The sequence below is a fragment of the Micrasema longulum genome, unplaced genomic scaffold (assembly GCF_059751315.1).
Source record: "Micrasema longulum isolate JH-2025_06_02 unplaced genomic scaffold, ASM5975131v1 h1tg001256l, whole genome shotgun sequence".
Lineage (NCBI taxonomy): Eukaryota > Metazoa > Arthropoda > Insecta > Trichoptera > Brachycentridae > Micrasema > Micrasema longulum.
This window is the reverse complement of record NW_028278443.1, coordinates 233,500-256,421: the sequence shown is the minus strand read 5'-3', so window position 1 is coordinate 256,421 and position 22,922 is coordinate 233,500. Positions and strand designations below refer to the sequence as shown.

Below are 22,922 nucleotides of genomic sequence, written 5' to 3'. Positions count from 1 at the left end.
GGAGGTGGACTGAAAATTTAAATAATTTAGTAAGTAATAAAAACTCAAATATTTCTCTTTTCTAAAAATTCAACAAAATACTTTTGAGTTTGTCAAAACTTTTAAAGACAAAGAGTGGATTAAACCCCCTGGGGATCTGTTAATATTAAAAAATTATAACAAAAATTAAGAACATTTTAGAGAAGGAAATTTAAAAGTCTAGGCATCCACAAAGCTAATGACCTGTCATTGGCTGGTTTGAGTGGTCACTTTACACACTGTGTAACATTAGTGACTCCTATATTGCTTTTTCTGAGACGTTCTTCATCTCAACTAATGTTAGTAAATATTAGTAAATAACCACTTACTGACTTTTTAGTCTAACGGTTTCGATACGTACCCGTCTCTTCGTCAGGACACTAACTACTCCAACATGCAAATACTAAAATACACTCTTACCTTCACCATCACCGTAGTATAAATATAATACCAATTCTTCAATGCAAGATTAAATATTTTTTTAATTCAGTTCTGGGCATGACTAGACACGGTGGCGTTCGAATCTCTATAAATCTGTATTTGATTTATGTATTTTTGGAAATACTATATATATATACATATATACTACGGTGATGGTGAAGTTGCAGGTGTACTTTAGTATTTGCATGTTGGTGAAGTGAGTGTCCTGACAAAGAGATAGGAACGTCTCGAGACCGGCAGTCTAAAAAAGTCGCTAAGTGGTAAAATACTAATATTTACTAACATTAGTTAAGATGTTTGACCACAAAGTTAATGCTTTAAACATAAATAATAGTTCTTCATCTCAGTTGCAATATGTAAATTATATTTAACATGCAAGTAGTGGAATTCGGAAAAAAAAATTGGCATGAGATGTCAAGGAAAATTATTTCAAGGTGGAATATTTAGAAACAGACTGGGCCTTATTCATAAACTTGGAATAAAGTTACGTCAAGGCATAGCGGTAGAATACGGATTGGAATATCATTCTTATTATGGCGGTAGAATTAATTTGTTTTTTTTAAAAACAAAAATATGTACGTAAATTAATAAAATTGTTTGCTATCATGTTGGAGATTCCGTGGAAAAAGAAATCACCTTTTGCGATTTGAATAAATTTATGATAGTGGAGAATTAAATATTTTCTCCAAAACTGACAATGTGAGCTAGTGGATTATGCAGCCAACAATCTAGTAAAATGTACGCAAACCAGAGAAAATCAATATGCAACAACACTGACTAACCTGGTGTTGAGTCTTCTTCCTTGTCGGCGAACAGCTCACGCGCTATCTGGGAAACTGGTGGTCAGAAAAACTGCATGCACACAATTGTCTGGAGTCTGGAGGCGGCGCGGCGGATGGTGATCAATGGCGATGGATGATAAAATGTTTGCGGCGTTGTGTGAGTTATAACCTTAAGTTAAACTAACTTTCACGGTGAAATAGCGAAAAATACTTTTCAACAATTAGAAAAGCGTGCGAACATAACTCGATGAAAAAGCATAGAATGGCGCGAAGGACAAGCAGTGTTGCCAATTAACAAAATGTCCCGTCAGGCGTGGCAACTTCACAAAACCAAAATTAGCCAGAATCTACTTACATGCGATTTTTCTGGCTAAAATACATTGAAACAAATTATCGGCCTAACCACATGTTATGGCGAGAATAGGTCAAACAGACGAAGTGGTGTGGTATAACAAAATATTTGTACGGATCTATCGGTTCCTATATGGGCATTGCCTGTTCTAAGGAACTGGTATGTGCGGTAAATATTTTTTTTATTTGAAAATTTATTTATTAACCCTTACGAATTATTACATTCATATTACATAAAAATCAATTACTATTTGTGAAAATCGAAATACATAAAGATAATTAATCATCCTTTTTTTAAAAAGTTAACTCGGGGAATCTTCACGGACATTCATTCATTCTTTTTTCTTCTCGAATTTAAGTTTCGCTTAACGAAGTTCAGTCGCTGGAAAATATTGGCCATTCCGAGTTCAATAAACTGCTCAATGAGCTAAGACACGAAAAGTCGAATAGGAAATTCAAAAGTTTCGCAATTTAAAAATATTACTTAGAGCTTGTCGAGAAGGGGCGAACTCACCGCGAAACGTTTCGCGTGAATTTATTCGCGAATTAGCGAGATACTAAGCGCCAGCATCGCGTCCACAAGCATGACGTGAATTCAAAATACGCGCGTAAATCGCGTGCACTTCGCCAGCCTCTCGACACGCGCTTGATTAGCACGTATTGCGCACGAGTCGAGATACTAGAGACGCCTTGTTGCGTCCAGTTGACGTGCAAATTCCAGAGCGAGTGCACAAATCAAGTGCGCTTCGTTCAATCCATGTTTTCTACTGACTTCATTCGTCCCCGAATGCTCGCGCGTTGGTACGCTCCTTCTGGACGAACGAGAGAATCGCAGCGAATCCGCCCCTCTGGACAAGCTCATAGTTATTAATGTAGTTTATGATGGTGTAAAGTAATATGTTTTATGTATCTTATATTATGTTTTCTTACTATATAATACACACACAGGGGCGAGTCCAACGAAACGACCGTTTTTGCGGGAATCAAAAATTAAAAATTTAAAAATATTTTTTTACTCCTTATAATGAGCAAAAATTTTTTTTTTACAGGACAGTATTTCATAGACCTTTATTATTTGGGCTCTTACGCTAAGGTTTGACCAGCGGTTATATCGAAAACACTTTTCGATTAGGACGTTACTTTATTTATTCCAAATAAAATACAAATAAATGCGGGATTGAGAATACTCAGACATCGGGAAATATTTAAACTACCTTTGTTTTCAAATTATGCTACATACCACACATCTATGGCCCGCATGTGTCGGGAATATAATATATACTGCCGAAACAATAAAATTGTCATGTTTCATAATACTCTCTCAGCTTTTGCGAATAATCTCTGAGGAATAAATCTTATTCAATAAGTCCACACGTACAACTTATTTTTTTTGCATTGTATCCTGTATATAAAAAAAAATATATGTATTACAACTTAATATATAAATCTATTTTGTGTAATTCTATAATTGAAGATATATATGCATGTAAAATTGTATCGACGAATGCTTTCAAATTGTATGTTTTCTAGTATGTATCTTTGTTGAATAACCTATTAAAAAAAATATATATATATATATAATTTTAAGTAACAATAGATTACTATATTGACTAGAAGTTATTAGTTATGCCTCGTGGCATGGCTGGGACCGACTCGTTTCGGCGAGGCGGCGCACGAGTGCGTACTCGTGTACACACGTGCTAGCCTCCTCGCGTGAACTACCAGACTGTCACTCGCTCGTCGCTCCCCACGCGACGTTCATCTCTCTTATCTTCTGCCCCCACATCTACCCTCCGCCCAGTGAGTCTCTTTGACCTTAGACTCGCGTTATTGGAGGTCTTGGTGGTGACCGTGGAGGCTTGACCGCCTCCAAGTCCGCTGTGACCCTGGCTGCTACTGTCTTCGTCAGGACACGACGGCAGTGGTGGTATATGCTCCACCCCGCCATGATAATTGTAATGGCCACTAACCACCCAAGCATAACTCGCTGGGTGTGGTCGGTCGCTGGCGTTGGTTGTTGTGGTATCAGAATCTGCGTCTGCCTTACGTTGTGCACCGTCTCTTCCGTTGACTTGATGTTGCCCACGGCTGCTCTACTTTGGAACTATCGTCAGCCCTTCGATCGTACCGATAAACGGCGATTTTGCTGACAATTGTTGTTTTGCACAAAAAAAAATTGCTTTAGTAAAATTAATGTTATATTGAATTTAAAAGTTTATTTATATCATCAGCATAAAATAATATCTGAGAACTTTTTTTAAAGTCTTTTCGCACGATACTCTTTAAAACTATTTGCTTATATGCTAATTCTGATATCATTTAAATTAAGTACGCTTTATCGGTAATGCTTATCTGGCTAATGTATCATATTGTTTAGAATGGAGTTTTATTACACCAGAGTTTCTTATTTGCTCACGTTAATTTTTATTGTCTAATTTTCACTTTATTGCGGGCGCTCGACATAGAGTCATACTGATAAACTTCAAACATGTTTCGACTTCGTTGAGTCAGTCGTATGTTGCAGAATGTGTGATGGTTGGTTTAGGAAGGGAGGTGGCTAGGTGGTTGAAATTTACATCGTTGATTAATTTTCAAATAAAAATGTGGGCTATCTTGACAAAATATTTGATTATTTATTAAGGGAATATTATTTTTTGAAGATTTTTAAATTTGAGACACCTTCGTGTTGTTTAAGTTATTTTTTAAAAATTTAATGTAAAATTTTAACTTCCGTCTTCTTATAACGTGATTTGAATCTATGAGATGATTGGCAAAGTCTAAAAAAATATGATTATTTAAGGTTCTCATATGTTCTTCAATGCGAATTGTGTAACTTTTCATTGCATAGCCCCCTCCTTCCTGACTCCCACCCCCACACATTCTGTAACATCTTGCTAAAGTTAAAAGTGTTGCTTAGTATTTGCATGTTGGTGTAGTGACTGTCCTGACGAAGAGACGGGTACGTCTCGAAACCGGTAGACATGAATTTAATTTAATTTAATTACATTAATTTGTATATATATCATGCATCCAAATATTTTCGCAATTATGATGATATATTTATTGATCTATAGTTTTTAGTGATGATAAGTCCCAGAATTTGTGTGGTGGGACAATATGAGCTACCTTCAACGTTTTAGGGAATTTTCCTGTTGATAGTGATAATATATAATGACAGGCGCCTTGGCAAGGTTTATTAGATGGCCATCTGTGAAAATAACTTAGCATGTTCAATTCCCGTTAGTTGCAAGAAAAAAATCTAAGAAATATTTTTTTCTCAATTGGTCAGGTCAGGTTGTTTCGGTGTATTTTTTATTACCTCTTTCCATATTTTCTCTATCCCACCTGCTAACTAGCCTTTATATAGAAACTTAGCTGGTTATTTCTTTAAAAATAAAAATAAAAATAAATTTAATTTAAATTTAAACAGTGTTTTATAAATAAGAGAAGAATCGTATTAGATCTATGGTTCTTGGTTATATCAACCATATTTGGCTGATTATTTTTTAAATTTGTATGCATGAAATGCATTTGCGTTCATATATTATTTTCAAAAATATTCTCAATCTCTGTTGTATTATCGATCTATCATCATTTAGTTAATGTAATATTTTGGATTTATTCCACCAACATAAATAAAATTTTAATTATTTTACTACATAAAAACAAAGCACAACAACGGACATTCAATTCGAGAAATAAGGGTCTTACAACATGCTGAATATTACGCAGTGCATAAAATGATCACTCAAACAAGACAATGACAAGTCAAAACCCCTGATACTTCTCTGTACTTTTATGTTTCTTACTCAAATGTTTTTTTTATTATTAAATACTAGTAAATGTAGGTTTTTAAAATTTTCATTTCTAAAGGAACATAAAAAAATAGATTTTATTTCAGCCAAACAAAATAATAGACTCCGTTAATATAAAAAAAAAATGTGTACACTTTTACACCGAATTTCACGCCTTTACAACATATTCCATGATTTTTTTATCATGTCACAAGCTTTTTCAGCGATCATGATGGTGGGAGCATTTGTATTACCACTCACGATAGTTGGCATAATACTGGCATCTACTACCCGCAAATTTTGGAATCCGTGAACTTTAAGTTCGGGATCAACTACTGCATTAGGATCGGAAGATGGTCCCATTTTGCATGTCCCTGCAGGGTGATAGAGGGTGAATGTGTAATGACGAATCATGCAATCAATGTATTCATCAGAATACAGAGGGCGCATAGGACATCCTGGGTATGGCGTTGGTAACACTTTTGAATCATATCGCTGGAGTGCTGCGGTATTCGCGAGAGAAATAGAAATCTTCACACCTTCTCTCAAAACGTGCAGGTCATTTAAGTCCTGAAAATAGTTTGGATAAATCATGGGTTTATCATAAGGGTTCGAGCTCCGTAATTTGATAGATCCTCTACTTTTAGGTCGAAGTAGAACAGGTATAACTGCCCAAACATCTTTGCCATTATGAGGAGAATAAACGGCATAATAAAATGATTTCGTCACACCGTGAGATTTTCTTAGAAAAAGTCCTTTATCAAAATTGACTGCTGAAGATGAAAATAACAGTTGTATATCAGGGTGATCTAAGAGGGGATTAATATACTTTGTGTTTACAAAAGCACCACTTTCAACACCTCCTTTGATTGTTATGGGTCCAGTCCCATTTGTTAAATATTCAGAGTACGATTTCAAGTTGATCATTTTATCATTTATTGAAATTGTTTCATTTATCAAAAACATCAGACCACCTAAGCACACATGATCTTGAAGATTTTCACCAACTTGTAAATTTTTGATAACGTTAATGTTATGCTTTAAAAGTTCTGACTGCGGACCTATACCTGATAACATTAGAATCTGGGGTGACCCTATAGCTCCCGCCGATAAAATAATTTCTTTTTTAGCCTTAATCAGCCTACGAATATGATTCTTTTTAAATTCAACAGCTACTGCTTTATTCGTTAGAGGCTCTAAATGTATTTTTGTCACATGTGAATTCATTGATATATGCAAATTTTTTCGTTTTCTTATAGGACGAAGAAATGCTTTCGCCGTCGAACATCGACGGCCATCTCTCATTGTTCCTTGATACGCCCCAAATCCAGTTTGTTTTTGATCATTAAAATCGACGTTTTTGTAGCCAATCTCGATTCCTGCCTTAACAAAAGTTTTTGAGAGTAAAGTTTCGTATGGTGGATCAGTAACAGTTAAGTAGCCTCCTGAACTATGATACTGGGTACTAGCGGTTAAAGGATTTTTATTGTCCTCGGATTTCCTAAAGTATGGTAGAACGCTTGCATAATCCCAGCCTGGGTTTCCCTGTTGTTTCCACGAATTGTAGTCATTTTGGTTTCCACGGACATATAACATGTAATTTAAAACTGATGATCCACCTAAGGTTTTACCTCTTGGCCAGTTGCATTGGTTGTTTTCCATAGCTAAAAAGAACTCATATTAATACAAATGTTAAATTCTTGTTTTTTTATGAGAAGTTAGTATTTTATTTCTGTTCAGTTCATTAAAGTTCAATTTTTAAAATGCAGTTTTCTTCCTTTATCAACTTACCAAGACACGTGTCAATTTGTGGTTCAGTCTTGTACTGCCAATCAATATCTGTTTGTTGTAAACCCCCCGCTGTCAATGGGAAGTCACTTAAAAACGTCTCATCTAATCCAGCTTCCAATAAAAGTACATTCCACGTGGATACCTCCGAGAGGCGATTGGCAAGTACCGCACCTGATGATGAATCAGATTATTTGATATTAAATATTAAATCGACCGAGTCATTAAAAACAAGAACATGTTACAGCCATTATAATTAATTTGTTAAATTACATACACTTACAAAATCAAATCGGTTACATATGGGAAAAAAATGTACTAATCAATTTCAAAATTAATAATTATTATAATCATAGTTCATCAGGAAAAATAACTATTACTTTATCTACTACATACACACTTATGTAATAGATTTCTCTGGATCATGTTTAGTCTGCCTAACTAGGTACAACCTGTTTTAAGGCAGACATTTTTATACAAAAATAAACAATAACTCTACTACCTACTAGTTAATTTACTATACAGTTATACAATATTAATTTATACGATTTATTATTAAAGCATGTTTTTTTTTCCTATTTTTTTTGACCTAAACCCAGTTAACAATTTTTTAAAAATTGAATCCAGGTCATGGTTTTACAATGTTCGAGTAACATGTTCAATATTTTAGGGCCCAGAAACCTAAAACTTTTTTGCTCGAATTCAGAGTTGTGATAGACCCCATGACTCATCCTCTAGTTGGATTTCTGGTAGTGTGGGAGTGTTACTTTTAGGATTTGGTAGAATAATTTGCTTTTACAAACATTATTCTAAAAATATATAATTGCCTATTATATATAAATAATAAATAGATCTAAGATCACAAATTCCTCAAATAACTTGATGCTGGGGTACCTGAAGGTCTTTTTAAAAATAATTTTACCTATTGATTTTTGGGCAGATTTGAGAGGTTTTAATATTGATTTATTAGTGCCTTCTCATCCTATTAGGCCATAAGTTATAATTGAGTTACATAACATAAAATATAATTGTTTGAATTTACTTAGGGATAAGATGTTACGTATCGATTTAAAGATATGGGAAAGTTTCCTTTTTTTTGTGTGTTATGTATTCTATGTGTTCTGTACATTTAAAATATTCATCAATAATTAATCCCAAACATTTTATATGGTGTACTGATTCAAGCATTTCAGAGCATATTTTTAATCAAAGGTTTTGTTTAGGCTGTCCCGTTATGGTTTTGCTAAATGTTATATATTTTGTTTTGTCAATATTTAAAGTTAAGAGATTGTTATCCAGCCACTTTTTTATTAAATTGACACCGTTTTGAGCCGCAGAATAATTTTTATCCCATTTGTCACTAGTAAGAATATGAGCAGTGTCACCTTAATTACTTGGATGTTTGTTAATTGCCATGTGGTGAAAGAAATAAAAAAAAAGATTATTCAAAAAGACTTTGAGGGGCTGTTAGCCAGACTTTTGTTAATGAATTTATATTACTTTATATACTCACGGATAGATTCGAGGTTCGGAGCCTCCAAAATTTAAATATTTGATTGAATAATAAAAATGCAGATACTTCTTTAAAAGTATATTTAAAACACATTCTAATAATTTCAACTTAATATGCTCCTGGTAAGGCACATTAATTTTCTTGTTTGAGTTTAAGATCTATTTTTCAAAATATAAAAATATGTATTTTCTTAATTTCAGTGATTATAATAAGAGAATAAATCACAAAATATTCACATTTGTACTTATTACAGCATTTTTTAACACCATTCTATAAAAACAAAAGAATGCAAATTCTTCTGTAAAGAAAAAAAAGTATATGAACACATTATCAAAATCCTAGTCTCCCTCTGTGCCTACGTTTCTTTGTGTGTCGCCAATTATTTTTTTCTTTAAAAACAACATAAACAATAATACTTTATATAAAATCCTTGAAATAGGGAAGGTTTATAAGCAATTTTCGCTCTACTGTAAGAAGCGTAATTATTTTAATTTATTTATTTATTTTATTAACATAAACGGCAAATCTGCCTTTTACAAAAATTTGTAATACTAACATATTTGGCTTAATAAAAAAAAAAAAACGAAAATTTCCTTTTACCCTTGCGAACCCTTGGGTACCCTTTTAATCTTGATTAATAAAAAAATTAAACCTAAAAATTATACAACATATTCAGTAGAAAGTTTAAACAATTTAAAAATAAATGAAAAAACAAAGAAAGTAATAAAATATTTTAAAGTAATATAACAAGAAAATCGTCAGTACTGTTTCATACAGCTGGGCAAAGTGAACAAAAAATTGTATGAAGTTGTGAAAAAAAAATTGAGATCAAAAAATTGTGTTCATATTATGAAGTGTATAAATAAATAAATAAAATAACCTTTCACCATCTTTGAAAAAGTTCAAAAGGTTAATACCTATTAAAACCCTACACTAAATATACCCGATACGTAGAAATAACTATTGCCGAGTTCATGAAGTCTGTTGAATACGGCATTACAAGTATATACTGTCCGTGAATTGTTTCTACAAAACTGTGGCAACTGTCTGGTCATTCTTCCAGGCACCCCGAGGTTGATGAGAGATAACAGTTCAGAGCAATCCCATTTTGAATTTTCAATTCTGAATTAATTTAAAAGGTCTATTTATTTATTCATTCAAAATAATACCCGTTTATCCATTTATGAATTGAAGGTTTTTAAGGCTGTGCCCGTGTTAACCCATAATAGTTAACAATAAACAATACACTCATAATTAAATTATTGTAGCAATAACGTAGAAATAACAATCGAAAAAAACATTTTATAAATAATAATATTCCAAAGAATACAACGTAAAAAAAAATCAGATAAAAATATTCAATATACGAGTAAACTAAACCTTACAGTTTTAACATTATTTTTTAATACTTACTAACCTGCTGAACCCCCTCCAATTATAATGAAATCATATTCGTCAAGGATTTGATAATTTTTCGTATCGATTACTTTGTCGGCAGGATGAAGTAATTTATATTGTATAATTCCAAGGGGGGTGAGAGTTGTGGTCATAATCCACATACTAAGAATCAAATTAAATGAAGGGATGTTTCTTAAAACTGCTACGGTTGATTCCATCGTTTATTTATTTTAAAAATAGGAAAATCACTTAATCGTTTTACCTGAAAATATCAACAACAAAAAAATACGAAATGTCCAGACAATGGGCCTTACTCATAAACTTTGTGAAAAGTTACGCCGCGGCATAGTGATAGGATACGGGTGGGAATACCAACCTTAGTGGGAATACCAACGTTAAGTGTAACTTTATAACAAGTTTATGAGTAAGGCCCATTATAAATTTGCGAGAGTTGTCAATTAAATTTTAAAAACATTATAAGCATCATTTTTAAAATAGCATCACTGTAATTAGCATTTTATTGTTAAATAACACTTTTTTATTTTCTGGTAACAATTTAAACTATTTTCAATTCTTTACCAAATGAAAATGAAGTGTGTCTAGGGCACAAAAAAAGGAAGCAAAACAAAATTTAAATGATCATTTCATTCTAGCGTATTTGTCAAAGTAGTTACTATATTTTAGTAAAAACAAACAACTTAACCATCACGCCGTTTCCCCGTAAGGGTAGGCAAAGAAAATAGAACGCCACACTTCTCTGTCTTTGCATACATACCTCGCTTCCTCTACATTCATATATCTTCTCATGCACGCACGCCGATTATAACTACTCTTGACATCTTCAGCTTCAAGTATTCTATGAAATTGATCGTGCTATGTCTTTCTCGGTCTTCCTCGTTTTTTGCATCCATCCACATACGCATCGTAGATCCTTTAGCTGCTTTTTTGCTGTCTATTTGTTTAACATGTTCAAACCAACAAAGCACCCCTTTCTTGATTCTGTAAATAATGCTTGTCTTAGCTTCACATAGTTCACGTTCATCGTTTTACCACACATTTGCCCGAAAGATCGCATTTCAACAGAATTTAACCATTGCTATTCAATCATTACTCTGGGATCAAAGCCATAATATCATACATATTAACCCTTTATAACTCAACTTCTTCAAAATGCAAACATATCCGGTGTTTTGATAGTTTTCTGCAAACAATGAAACACGCATTTTCCAGTTTTTATAAATTTTCGGTAGAAAATAATAAAACTGTAGGAAATTAAAGTGTGGCATTTATGTTTTGTGTTACAATCCTTTAAATAATTCTCATATATCATTGAAGTACAAAATATTTAACTTATTTAACCAACAATATGTACTAAATATCTATGAAAAATATTTCAAATACACGTCCTTGTTAGTCAGCGATATCTCAAAACAGCTTTCTAGCAACCAATATCATCATGTAATCGTCTGCTTATGAAAAAATGTACTTTGATTGCAGTGTAAAATTGATTCAAACTGCACTTTGGTCTGGATTTTGAAAGCCCTAAATTGGTTTGTAACAGAACTGTCACGCGATGCTTTAAAGGGTTTATTTATTTATATGTACTTATTCAGTAATAAGTCTGCACAGTTTTATTTAATATTAATTAACACTTATGTCTGATCACCCTATGACAAGATATTACTTGATAGTTTAACTGGAGGAATAAAGTTTGATATTATATGTTTTACTTTGTTTAATAATATCAAATTGATATGTGAATGTATTTTGATTGACTAAATAAAAATAATACATGAATACAAAAAAAAACTAAATACTGTAATTTAAAAAATAAGTTGAAAGAGATACCATACGTAATACGTTTTACGTAATACGTTCATACGTTTTATTTTTTAAAAAAGAAGCAAATATTTATTATCATAAACAAGGAAATATTCCTTTACGAAAAAAAAGCAAGTTTTATTTTATTACGACATCCGTTAAATAATGTTTTTATGGGAGAGGTAAACTACGATAATCCCAAATATGAAATTGATTTATTAACTAATTTTTGTAACCAAGCTTTTTGTTCTTTATTACAAGGTAACTCCTAGTTATAGAGTTTAAGGATGTAAGAAAACATACAGTTCTAAGATAAGTAGGAAAAAAATATACAAATAAATGGTTTTACAGAAAAAAGATACAGTATTACTTCCTTATTCATTTTACGAAAAATCGTAAAACAGATTTTACTATTTCCAGAAAAAAAAGCCTTAACAGTTGTTTTTTCAAATTTGCCTATTTTTGTAAGACAATAAATTCATGAAAATTAAAACCTTTTGTTGATGTACTCGTATACGCACCATTTTAACATTTTATTATTTAAAAAAACATTTAACTATATTATTCATGCAAACACATTTTAATGGTTACATTAGATGTCTACCGCTTCCGCGACGTACCCGTCTCTTTCTCAGGACGCTAATTAAATCAACATGCAAAACCCACTATACACATTAACCATAGTTGTTGCACAAAAATATAAAACCAACATGCCATGCATTTTAATATGCAACCTTTACATGCATCGATCAGGTTATGAAAATATTTTGAATATAATATGGTTTTACGGGGTTATTGGAAACTACGTATTCCTGGACAGAGAAGTGGTGCACAAATGAAACAAATTTAAGCAGAACATTGTATGGTAAAATGTGAATAGTTTTTGAGATATTTCGAATTCAGTGAATTTTCAAAATATCCGTATTGAGACATTAGTGACAAAAAAAAAAAAATGGCAAGTGGAATATCATTAAAATATTTTTTTATTTGTAGATAACCTAATAACAAAGCTTAAAAAGTAATAAAATACCAAAAAACATTTAAAATGTTTTTGCTTTATGACTAACACTCTTTTTTATTTCCTTGATAATTTTCACGTCACTTGCCGAAAAATTCATTCAGTTTAAAAAAAACAATATGATATGAAACGTACAAATCAATAATAATTATTAGACTTTACTCTTTTTTTAGAGTACATTTTTTCTCGCAACTGGGTCTTACTGTGTTTTTTAAATTCCATTTCCTTACTCTTTCAGCACTTGTTTTTATTAAATAAACATAAAAAAATCGTTTTTTTTAATCCCGAACCTACCAAAATAAAAAAAAACGGCTGGTTTATTTTTTGATAGCTGATATTCATAAAAGTTCAGTTTTTAATAAGATAACAAAAGACTTCTGGCTAGTTTGTTTCTTTTTTAGCAAATTCCCGTTGTCCTTGTAAATGATTTTTTTGTCAAGTTTTAAATAAATTTTACATTAATTTAGCTAATTTGTTTGCACAAATATATGTTATGCGATAATAATATTTGTTTAATGAATTTTGTCGATCAAACATGAACATTAAAGTATAAAAAAAATAAAAATAATATTTGTAAACCACAGCAGGCCAAGAGGCCTAATAACAGTACTGAATTATAACACAGAACACCCAAGCTTGAGAAAAATCTTATTTTATTTTTGTGTTCCTACTGGAAATCAAACCCAGAACCTTCCATGCGTGAGTCAAATATCATTTCAGTTTCAGTTTCAATTTTCAAAATGGAATATTTTAATTCACACATTTAGATATAATTTAATTAATAAGGTAAAATTAGGTATATTAAAGAATAACACATAAGTATGCATAATATCCAGAGAATAATAAATATGTTGATAAAGTATGAGAATCTCGTAACGAAAAACTTCCTCAGAAACGTAAAAATTTAAATGTTCAAAGTAACATGGTTCAACATAGAAATAGCCCTTCCAACAGGCATATCCATTGGCAGGTTGGTCTTGTATATTGAACTGTGAAACAGTCTATTCTGACGCTGTCTAAGGTAATTATCCGGAACATAAAAGCTAATGCTCCACATAATTTCAGGATTGGCAATAATACCACGCAACAATCGAAAGAAGTGCGTAGTTAAATACACATTCCTTCCGGTCTTCAAACTGCTGTAACCGAGCATACCATGGAGGAACTCAGTGGGATAAAGCCATGGATAATATCCGCACTCCCTCATGAAGAGAAACCGAAGAAATCTTAACCACTACACAACGGACGAATTTAAACATACGAAAATTTCAAATGATTTCTTTAGTACAAATAGATTACAAAATATTTGTTTTATCTCCAGGAATTAATTCAAGTCCAAAAGGGTTAAAAAATTACGCAAGTAAATTGATAGACACTTCAACAGAGATGAACAAAAATGGCAATTTGGAAGTCTGGGCTTATGACTTGTCATGCTTTCGCTTTCATCATTATTGCCTTCCGCTCCAAATGGTGTATGGGACACTGCATTGGTACACCAACCGCAGCGTTTCTTGGTATATTTAGTTACATGCAGTTAAGATGATTAGTTTTACACTTCAGGTCTCAGTCCAGGGAATATAAAACATTCTAGTTTAAAAACACATTTTAAACATTTATATCATTTTGACCGTGTCAGGAATCGAACCAGAGACATTTTGCGTGTCAGATGAACGTCCTGGCCATTTGATCACGAGGCGGGCAATTGCAACAATAAAAGTATTCGCTGTTTAACTTCTTAAAAATGGGCAAAGAAAATTATTAAGTAAATACTCATTGTCAATGAGAAAATTGTGAAAGTAACGAGTCATTACTTAAACTACCCAACGACAAAACGCAAGCTCTGTAAATGCTTAAACTTTTATGTTTCTTTTTCAAAATGGTTTTTTGATTAAAATATAGGTCAATCTGATAAATCTGATAAATCTGATTACAAAATTTTTAGCGTATTACGTAAATTCAGTCTACAAACATTTGGATATGCTTAATGTAAAGTTAACAAACGTTGATGTTTAAGACCACAAATGCGTCATTTGCTGATTTGTAATAACTTCAAAATAGCACAATTTTCAATTCTGCTTATGTTAAAACATTTTAACCTCTTTATTTCTGCCATACGTAAAGTAAGAAAACTGGAACCTTAATTTTACGTAGGAGATATTATACCGAATTGGTTTAACTTACAGAAACACCTAAAGATTTTTTTTTTTTTTTCAATATCTAACCTTGATAAACTTCTTTGAAGTGCCTGCCTACAAAAAATAGAACGTAGGGTAAACCTGGGGCAAACTGACAAGGGACATACCGACAAGGAGCACATTGACAAGGGGCATACCGACACATAGATAAGATTTTGGACCTCCTCTCTTAAATCTTGCCGATAGTCAGCAATTTCGTTTTGTCAGATCATACAAAATATACTTACTGGCTCTATAAAAACTTCAATTGGCAGACATAGGTGTTAAAATGTACATTTTTGGGTATTATTCATGAAAACTAAGCTGTGGAAGGTGAGTGTTCATAATATTTAGCGAGGTTTTAAAAATTTCAATTAAAAAAATATTTTATTACCAAAGTTTTGAATTTGGTGAATTTTCGGCATGTTTATTAAAATGATACAGCTAATAACATATTTGGTTCACACCACAAACAAAAAAAAATTATCTCCCGTGCAACCTGATAGAAGTAAACAGGGACAAATGAAAACTGTTTTGATTTGGGTAATATGAGTAAATTGAGTAACCAAGTTATTTCTTTGAGAGCCATAGTACGTACTTGGTCAAGGATTTATCAAAGGTGCTCTTAGGATAAAGTTTTTACATATGTGTTTTTACATATGTTTTTACATATATATACTTTATATAAAGTTTAAACAGTTGAAGTAATATAAATAAACTAAATGTATCCACTGACTGCTGCTACTATCTTTAAAATACCGAGAAATACGCTCAAAAAAATATCTTACTCCGAACTTTGTGGATCCTGCAGACCTGTATCTTGGGTGAAGAGTGGATTCAATCTATTGAGTACTCGAAGTGGTACTTTAAGGAGTGTGATCACGATAAAGAGTATATACAGTTCAGGTGGAATCGATGTGAAAGTAATGTTTAGAATTATATGTTGTTTTGACCTGTCAAATGGGGCAATTTTTATTGAATTTTTAAAATTTGGACTGATAAATTAAATGTATCAAATTAAATCCGACATATATTTTCCATTTCAAGCTTCAAAATCTGTTAAAATAACGTGAACTACAAGAAAAATTTACGAAATTGCCATATTGTGTCGATATGCCCCAGGGTTCAAAATTCAAAATTCAAAATATTGTAAACAGTAAAAAAAACATTTATCACTTACATATGTCGACATGTTGTCAACTTTGCTTTACTGTGCTTCTAGTTAGTATTAAGGAGGACCTGAACTTTTTACAAGCAAAGCTACAAGCGATGGATGCAAGAGGTGTAATTTGAGAATGGTGATAAATCGAGTGTGCTAGTTTTTGAAAAAAATGCAAGTGTGACATAATGTCTAGGTAAATAGGGTTATCCGGAAACGGGTTGAAGAATTTGCCAAATGCGCAGAAAAGTTTCTAGTGTTTAGCAAGAAACTTTTCTGTAATATTTTGCAGAGCAAATATTTGATCCATACATCCTCTTCCATTCATAAATCTGCTTTGTATATCCCACACTCTATCTTTAGTCACTTTTCTTACTCTCTCCATGGAAAAACTGGAAATTAGGCTGAATGCTATCAAAATTCGATCTCTCAGGTGATTTGTGGTAGAAAAATGTGCGATGGGTGTTTGTACAAATGTTAAGATCTGTATATTAAGTAAGGCTGGGACAAGCATTATCGACAAAATTTAGAAAGGAGTACTAAGTTAGTTTGGACATGTAGAGCAAACGGACTGCAAAAAAACATGTGCAAGGACCTACGATATATATATTAATGGATGTAGAAAACCAGAAAGACCGAGGAAGACATGGCACGAGCAAATGCAACAAATACTTGAGGATGTACATGTTGAAATATTGTTAGAAATAAGAGATAAATAAATTATGTTTTATTTAAATGAAAGTTAAAAAAACATTTTTACCCTTGTGTATCTGTTTCTTTTCTTGGGATTATTCTTGGAGCTTTGTTTTGTAATATGATGAATTCTTTAAAATTTGTCGTGGTTTGATAGGATAATGTGCTGCTGCAGTGGTTGGTGAGTGGTTCAGTGATTGTGTTTTAAACTTTATCAACAAGTATTTCGGTTTTTCCCAAAATCGAAAACCTTTTGTTTTTTTCAATCTTTTTCGTTACCATCATAAAGTTGTGATGAAATGTATGTTTCATTATCACTATCATTCCTTTTCCGCACCTAATGATACATAGGGCACTGAATTGGTACACCAATTGCAGCGTATCTAGTTAATTTTTGTTACGTGCTTCAGGTACCAGTCTAAAGACTGAAATATTCTAGTGTAAATACAACCTTTTAAATAATATTTGATCTCAACCATGTCGGGAATCGAATGCGAGACCTCTTGCATAGTAGGCAAATGCGCTGACCATTACACCACGAGGCCGAAAAGTGGGTATAGTTTAGAAACATTGATAATTAATGTATGGTTTAATGATATTGAGATTAAAGTTAATGTTAGAACATTCACATGTTCATATGATGTAATGTTTGTACAATTTTAAGACTAATTAAAAAAAGTAATAATCGTCATGCGTACTTAAGAAGATGAATAAATGTAGAGGAAGAGAGGTATGTATGCAAAGAAAACTAAAATGACGTTTTAGTCTCGGCCTACTTTATCTATAAATATTTTGTTCTATTCAGAAATAATTAATAAACCAACAATATGTTCAAATACCACTAATTTTCTCAAATTGAACGGTTTGGGTAGGTAGAAATTTCTTTAAGGCAATATGCCCACCTGTATGGATATGTACGTAAACTGTACATGTGTAAAGTTTTTAAATAAAATAAAATAAATTCCCTTCTCAAAAATGTTTTCCCTCTCAGTTGCAATAAATTTAGATCTTAGTAGCTTCCAGGGGGCGAAATCCAGCATATCTACTCAAATATGTAGACATACTCAAAACATTGATGATAAATTTTATCTATCCCTGCAAAATTGAGTTTTTAAAAAAACCAAAAATTAATAAAATTAGGGCATACAGATTATTACTAGCAAAATACTCTCAGTATTTATGCGAAAATATGTATACTTCATTAAACATTTTAGCATTTGTCTATATATATGTATTTAAAGTTTTTAAATAAAAGCTTCCACGGGGAAGCAGAGTAATCTTTTTTTGTTTGCAACAACCATATTTTTTTTACTATTTTATCGTATTCACCCCTTTCACAAACACATTTTCATATTTAGGTATTTTCTGAACATCACACACTACCTGCCAAAAAAATAATGAAATAACATTTTAAAATTATCACCACTTTTCTTGTTGGATCGTTGTATTCTCATTAATATGAATTATTTTCAAACATATACATTTCGATCACAATCTTGAAACCTTGAACCACAATAATAATCTTAAAATGTAATATTTGGGGAATTTAGATATGGAAACTATGAAATTTACCTATTTTGAAAGACGAGTCCGTACTAAAGTTACTTTATGATGTCTGCAAATGAATGAACTAATACAATTTCGTCAAATTCAATAATATTTTTTGCTATCTACTAGGGTTATACCTAACTATGTTTATTTATATAAATGAATTTAAAAAGCGTACAATAGAAAAAGAATAGAAAATTATCGTCATAGATCATTTCCCTTTCTGCACCCATTGGTACATAGGATAGTGCTTAAGAAACGTATCGGATGCTAAATAAATTTATATTCAACATTCTTTTTACTTTTTAACATAAAACACCCGTGAAATTAATTGTGGAAACCTTCAGTAAAATTGTGATTTAATTGTATCATAGTGAAAAATGGCGGTTTTCATACGGTAAATCCATAAACTTGTATTTCTTAATTATTCAACCAAATATTGGCATGTTTATGATATATTGTAACATCAAAATTTATATAATTCTTAAGCAGAATGAATGAGTAAAATTAACATAAAATTGTCACTGTGGTTCATATAACATTTTTGGTGCAATGTTTGACATGGGATAAAATTGTTAATTTCTCATTTTTTGTCGGATTTTCCTTAGATTTAACTAACTTCAAACAATTACATGACATACACAAAAGTCCCTGAAATAGCATGAGAAGTTATTTAAAAGTAAATTATGAAGATGAGAATATTCTATTGCATACGACTGTTTAGAAATATTGTGAGTGAAAGGAGAAGTGTCAAGGCGGTATTCGTGAATAGAGTGAAATGATTCTAAGGAAGACGTAGAAGATATTAAATACTAATCACAATAAAGAAAGTTCAACTTAATTAATTAACTTTTAATATATGTATATACATCTTATAATTTAAATCATGCGAGTCACATTGAAAGGGAACCAGAACCACGGGCTAGTGTTTTGAACTCGATCTTTTCGACCCTCGGCTAAAAATTCTAAAAAAGAAAATCGAGGGGGGATAGGTCGGCCTCGAAGTGTAGCGGTTAGTGAATTTGACTTTTTGCCTACCGCGTTGAGGTCTTCGATTTGATTTCTAGCAGGGTCAATGAGAAATATTAGTTTTGAAAGCGGTTTAACACCACAATATAAACTGTCCATGGACTGGTACCTGAAGCGTCAGACTGATCACTTTACCTTAATGAAACAGGTGATCAAGGTACGCAGTGCCCTATGCAACACCGGGTACGGATGAGGATATCATGATCATAAAAATTATGTTGAAAATATATTAATGTAAATTTTGTGTCAACCATGTTTATTTTAATTTACATATTATTAACATTTAATAAATAGGAAATTGTTAATTCTAATACTTTTCTAAAAAAAACAAATGTTTTTTGTTTTCCATAAATAAATGTTGAATAAATAATTTTTTTCAACAAAAAACTTTTGAGTCTTTCCAAATGTTTATAGACAAAGACTGGATTCAACCCCCTGGGGAGCTGTTAATATTGAGTTATTACAACAGAAATGAATAAAATTTTGGAGAAGGCAATATAGAAGTTCAAGCATCTATAAGGCTGATGAACTGTCATTGGCTGGTTTAAGAGGCCACTTTACACACTGTGTAATATTAGTGACTCCTTTATTCCTTTTTTTAAAACGTTTTTCATCTGTGTTGCAATGTGTTAATTATATTTATACACAAATGATTCGGAGAAAAAAATATTTAAGTAATATGTAATATGCGGGTGGAACAATATGTCAAATGGTCATTGTGAATTTATAAGATCTTCAGAATCAATTGATATGGGACAAGAATAAGGATGGTATTCCCATTCATATTCTACCACTATGCCAGGCGTAAATTTATACCAGGTTGATATGTAAAACCTACTGTGTTTTATGATTTTAGTGATGAAAATTAAAAAATATTAATAAGAAGATGACGAAGTAAGAATATAAGTGTTAAAAGGTTTTTTTACCGTTTGGGTATTTGCAATTTGGTCTTACCTAAAAAAAAATACAATATTCGTCATAAGCTTTGAATACATTTGCTAAACTGGCATAGGGGCAATATTCAAAATAGATATAAATTATATCATAATCCCCAAATTGAATTTTTTGACTATTTAACACAATTTTCGGCATTTTTTTTATAGTTTAAGCCAAACCAATATGAAGACGACCAGTTTTGAAAGCGGTTTTAGCTACATAGTGAGAGTGCTTTCACTTTTATTTATGAAAAATAGAAGCACCGTTTTATTCATATGAAAAATATTGTCAAATGGTAGGGTATTTGGTTTAATCTAGGTAGGCCTGGTGAAGTTTGTTAACTTTAGACTTTACCCTTCGTCTGCGTAAACCAAAAGTGGAAGTACTAAAGTTTAACGATATCGGGCCTGACTTATAAATCTAGTATAAAATTACACCAAGGCATAGTGGTAGAATAAGAATAACAATACTATCCTTATTCTAACACTTTAACAAGGATTGTATTCTCATTCGTATTCTTCCACTATGCCTAGGCGTAACTTTATACCAAGTTTATAAGTAAGGTCGAATGTATTGGAAGCGGTCAGTATCGGTGAAGCCAAGTAAATGTTTAAATTTATATTCTGTTTTTTATTAAATTATTTACATTCTTAATGACAAATATATGACAATGAAGAAAACAGGATAAAAAGAAATAAAAATATGTCATTTTTAAAACTAACGTGGTATTATTGATGTTTTTTGTTGATATTTCTTAATAAAACTTCATAATTAATGATTATGATAAAATTATAAATAAACTTATCAATGAAACTTCTTGGTTAAGTTTTACTTAGTATTATTTTGACTAACGAGCGCTTTTGCCTAAGTAGGCATCTTCAAGACTAGTGGATTGATTACAACGTTTACAGTTTTTTATACTATTCTTAACATATTTTGGAAATAAGATGAAATAATTAATAATTAAATATAATTAATAATTATGATTAATGATTAATAAATTAATTAAAATGTGTATTTCCCACTCTGTTGTATTTTGCCATGTGTTCTTTTCTGTTCTTTTCCCACATTTTAAATAATAAAAGCTTAATTCCAATTTTGATCCCAAAACTCCCAAAAATTAACTGTTTAGCAAACTAGTTGTAAATATTTATGTTTTCTTTCCTTTGCTAAAATAATTATTTGATCTTATCTCCAAAATATGTTAGAAATAGTAGAAAAACTGGAAACGTTGTAAACAATTCTTTATTCTTGAAGATGCCCACTTAGGCGAAAGCGCTCGTTGGTCAAAATAATAAAAAGTAAAACTAAACCAAGAAGTTTCATTGATAATTTTATTTATAATTTTATCATAATCATTAACTAGCGTGGTAACTAGACGATGAATTTAAATGTAAAAACAGGTGCATTATTCTTATGCTTAGTGGTGGGAGTCAGTGCTACGCAAGCTCCTGACGTCACTGCGACCTGCGAAGATCTATTGTGACGGGTCCCCGTGAAAAGTTCTCACTCTTCAAGCACAGGTTCATAAAGAGCCTGGTTACTGTGTGGAAGGCGAGAGTTTACATTTTGCTAAATCTAACACAGGTGCACACAAGTTTGAAAAAAATTCAAAAGAAAAAAATATAATTTCTCTTATTTACGGATAATATTAACACAAAATCCAAAGACTTCAAAGTTATGCATAGAATCCATAGTTAAATTAACGTTTTCTTTTAATAACTTTGTAAGATTATGCTTTGACAAAACATGATTATATAAATGGAAATATCATTTTTATGCAAGTTTCATTTGATATTTTTATGCACTTATTTATATGAAAAAATATTAATGAACCTTGAATGATATTTGATCAAAATGTTTGTTCGTATCCCACACAACTACCTCACTTTGATTGTATCAAAATTATGTTCGTATTTGTTTCTGCTACATACGAATAAAGACTATTAATGCTAAGCACATTAGCACTTTATACATACATTTTAGAGCAAATCCTACCAAAAAAAAAATAGTGGCCAAAGTTAACAAATTAGAAGATGGGTTTTTACAATATATGCTCAAACGATTTGTTATTCTTGTGAAATCCTCCTCTGAGGTACATTTTCATGAAAAATGCAGATCTGTTGAACACGCAAGGAGACGGTCCTAAGGTTGGAGCTCAGACATTCCGTGCTAAATAGTTTAGTACGTCAAAGTTCAAGTCACGTGCCAGACTCTATCAAACGAAATTTTACGAAATTTCAAATTCATTTAACGCTCGATGTATAAAGTTATTAAACTTACTGCAATGCTATGAAAATAACATTTTTAACGTTTTTTATTTCTGATAATACTGACGTATAAAAAAATACTTTATTCCATTACTAGCTGCATCTTATGTTTTGCAAACATCCTGTTGCCTCCAATTCAAAATAAATATGGATAGAATTACGAAACACGTGCAAACATTCGTTTAGAAA

General features: G+C 31.6%; 1 pseudogene; it reads right to left on the bottom strand.

Moving 5' to 3' along the window:
* Window positions 1-5,563: 5,563 nt before the first annotated feature.
* LOC148276241 (glucose dehydrogenase [FAD, quinone] pseudogene) lies at window positions 5,564-10,246 on the bottom strand (annotated as a pseudogene).
* Between the last annotated feature and the right edge of the window lie 12,676 nt (window positions 10,247-22,922).